Source organism: Crocuta crocuta, unplaced genomic scaffold (genome assembly GCF_008692635.1).
Source record: "Crocuta crocuta isolate KB4526 unplaced genomic scaffold, BGI_CrCroc_1.0 scaffold228, whole genome shotgun sequence".
Classification (NCBI taxonomy): domain Eukaryota; kingdom Metazoa; phylum Chordata; class Mammalia; order Carnivora; family Hyaenidae; genus Crocuta; species Crocuta crocuta.
In genome coordinates, this window is record NW_027532820.1 from 1,684,619 (window position 1) to 1,688,471 (window position 3,853).

A 3,853-nucleotide genomic window follows, 5' to 3' on the forward strand; every position below is an offset into this window, starting at 1 on the left:
AGAGGGAGATTCCCAAGCAGGCTCCATCTATCAGTGTGGAGTCCGACGCAGGGCTTGAACTCTTGAACCATGAGATCATGACCTGAGCCAAGATCAAGAGTCTGATCGTTAACCAACTGAGCCACCCAGGTGCCTCTGTCAGACTTGTTAAACTTTCAGTCATCTTCATAGATTTGAAGTGGTGTCTTCTTGAGGTTTTGATTGGCAGTTCTCTAATAACTAATGATGTTGAGCAACTTTTCATGTGTTTATTGGCCATTTGTAGATCTTCCTGGAAAAAATGTTTCCTTTGCCCATTTAAAAATTAGGTTATTTGTCTTTTTATTGTTGCGTTGTAGGAGTTCTTTACATATTCTGGATACAAGTTCCTTATCAGGTATATGATTTGAAAACATTTTCTTGTAATTTTTGAATTGTCTTTTCACTTCTGGTGTCCTTTGAAACACAAATTATTTTTATTTTGATGAAGTCAACTTAGTTTTTCTTTTGTTGCTTTTGATTTTCGTGTCCTATGTATGATATCTTTGCCTAATCCAAGGTCCTGAAGATTTAGTCCCAAGTTTTCTTTTAAGAGTTTTATTGTTTAAGCTCCTACTTTTAGGTGTATGATCCATTTGAAGTTAATTTTTGTATATGGTATAAGCTAGGAGTCCAAGTTACTTCTTTTTTTTCAATGTTTATTCATTTTTGAAGAAAAGAGAGACAGAGTATGACCAGGGGAGGGGCAGAGAGAGAGGGAAACACAGAATCTGAGGCAGACCCCAGGCTCTGAGCTGTCAGCACAAAGCTTAACGTGGAGCTTGAACTCACGAACTGCAAGATCATGACCTGAGCTGAAGTCAAACACCCAACCAACTGAGCCACCAGGTGCCCCCCAAGTTACTTCTTTTGCATGTGGACATCCAGTTGTCCCAGCATCGTTTGTTGAAAAGACTAGTCTTTCCCCATTTAATTGTCTTGGCACCCTTGTCACAGATCCACTGATGATGAATATGAGGGTTTTTTTCCCTGGACTCTCAGTTCTGTTCCATTGACCTAAACCACCTTAATGATCTATATGTGTGTCCTTGTGTCAGTACCAAACGGTCTTGATTACTGAAGCTTGTAGTAAGTTTTGAAAACAGGATATGTGGGTATTCAGACTTTGTTCTCCTTTGTCAAAATTGGTTTGGTGGTTCTGGGTCCCTTGTATTTCCGCGTGAATTTTATACATTGTCAGTTTCTGCAAAAAAACCCCAAAACAAACCCAAAAAACAAAACAGCCAGCTGGATTCGGAAGGGGATTATGTTGACTCTGTAGGTCGATTTGAGGAGTTTTGCCATCTTAACAGTATTAAATCTTCTAGTCCTTGATATGCGATATCTTTCCAATTTTTAGGTCTTTTTAAAATTTCATTCAATTATGTTCCCTAGATTTCAGTATACAAGTCTTATACTTCTTTTGTTACATTTATTCGTAAGTATTTTTCTTTTTGATGCTATTGCAAATGGGGTTGTATGCTTAATTTCATTTCATATTGTTCATTGCTAGTATATATAGATATAGCTGATTTTTATATATTGGTCTTATGTCCTACAACCTAGTTGAACTTCTTTTATGTTCTAATAATTCTTTTCTGATTTCTTTAGGATATTTTTTGTATGTAAGATCACATCATCTAGGAATAGAAATAGCTTTATTTCTTCCTTTCCAATATGGATGACTGGTTTTTCTTTTCCTTACCTAATTTCCCTGGTTAGAGCATGGAGCCCCATACAGGGTTTGATCTCATAAACTGAGATCAAGACCTGAGCTGAAATCAAGAGTTGGACACTTAACCAACTGAAACACCCAGGAATCCCTGTGGGTTTTTCATAGATGACCTCTTACCTTTTTGTCATCTTACACTATCTTTTTTTTTTTTTTAATGTTTATTTTTGAGAGAGGCGCCTCGGTGGCTCAGTCAGCTGGGTGTCTGACTTTGGCTTAGTTCATGATCTCGCGGTTCATGGGTTTGAGCCCCACGTCGGGCTCTGTGCTGATGGCCAGCTCGGAGCCTGGATCCTGTTTCAGATTCTGTATCTCCCTCTCTTTCTGACCCTCCCCTGCTCATACTGTCTCTTTCTTTCTCTCTCACACTCTCTCTCAGAAATAAATAAAACATTAAAAAAATTTTTTAAAATGTTTATTTTTGAGAGAGAGAGAGAAAGAGAAAGAGCATGAGTAGGGGAAGGACAGAGAGAGAGGGAGACATAGGATCTAAAACAGACTCCAGCCTCTGAGCTGTCCGCACAAAGCCTGACATGGTGCTCGAACTCATAAGCCACAAGATCATGACCTAAGCCAAGTCATACACTTAACCGACTGAGTCACCCAGGGACCCCATGTCTACACTATCTTGTTTCTCTGTCTACTTTCTGAATTTATGGTCTGTTGAAAGGAACTGTGGTCCTCAAAATCAGATTTGGGTTTGAATTGATTGTTTTATTAATTCTACCAAGCAATGTTGAGTGGTAGACCCTAGTGATTAGAAGAAAATCCCTGCTCCCAAACTGTTGTTAGTATGTTAATAAAACAGTGAGAGAGACAGTCATATGGATAAAATATTGTAGTATGATAAGTGCTGTGATGGGGGTATGGCCAGCGCAATGAGTACAAGCAGGCCCTTGGAAAGATCACCTTGAGGATATGATGCCTAAATTACTCTTGAACAATTGGAGATAGTCTTGGAAGAGAGGGAATGTGTGCAGAGATGGAATGGTAGCCGGATTCTGTGAGCCATAGGTAGGTCTGTGAGGCTTCAGTGTGGGGTGCTTGCAGAGGGCCTCAAGGTGATCCTAGAGAGAGGTAAGTGCGGCCATCTTTCCAAGGGCCTTGTAAGGTTCAGAAGGCTTGATGAGAACTGGAGCATGGTAGGAGAGGGGGTGGATTGGTGGTGAATGAGACCATGAATGGGAGAATCTGAAGACAGTAGGTTACTGGCTAAGCAGGGAAGAATTGAGGGCCCAAAATAAAGTTTGAAGAAGGGAATAGAGTCAAGGAAGATTCAAAGGTGGAATTAACAAGATATGTTGCACTAGACTGTGAGAGGTGAAGGAAATGGACTTGAAGAGAATGACTCTCATGTTTCTGATCTGGGCATCTGGGTTGTTCGGTGGACTAACCCAAGAGTCCGTTTTCTCATCCATAAAATGGGAAAAATACATCACAGATAACAGTATATGTGAATCTCAGCCCCAGCATCTAGTTAGGACTCGATACTTATTCTTTTTACTTTTCTCATTGTTTCTGTTTCTTCGATTTTTTATTTAAAAAAATTTAAAGTTTATTTATTTTGAGAGAGACAGAAACAGTGTCTGAGGAAGGGGCAGGGAGAGAGAGAATCCCAAGCAGCTCAGCACGGGGCCTGATGTGGGGCTTGAACTCACGAAACCATGAGATCATGACCTGAGCAGAAACTAAGAGTCAGATGCTTAACCAACTGAGCCACTCAAGTGCCCCTGTTTCTTCTGTTCTTTAAATGTAGGTCTTTTTGGGGTTAGTTCTCCCTTCAGAACGCTTTGCTGTGTCCCACGGCCCCCAGTGATGGCCCTGTGTGGGTGACTCCTCTCTCTCTCTCTCCTCATTTCTCTCCTAAGCATTTGTGACTGTGTTTTAGGCATCTACGTGACCTCTTAACATTCATGAAGGAGAAGCATCCCCCACATCTCTTCTTCCTCCTCATGTCCATAAGCCTGTGAATGCCACTGTCATTTTCTGTCATTCCAGCTTAAAATCATTTTTGCTAGTTGAAAAATACATTTCTGTCTTATGGTTTCTAGTTTTCCAAAGTCATTTGGATGTCTTTCTCTCCTCTCCTCACATTCAGTGAAA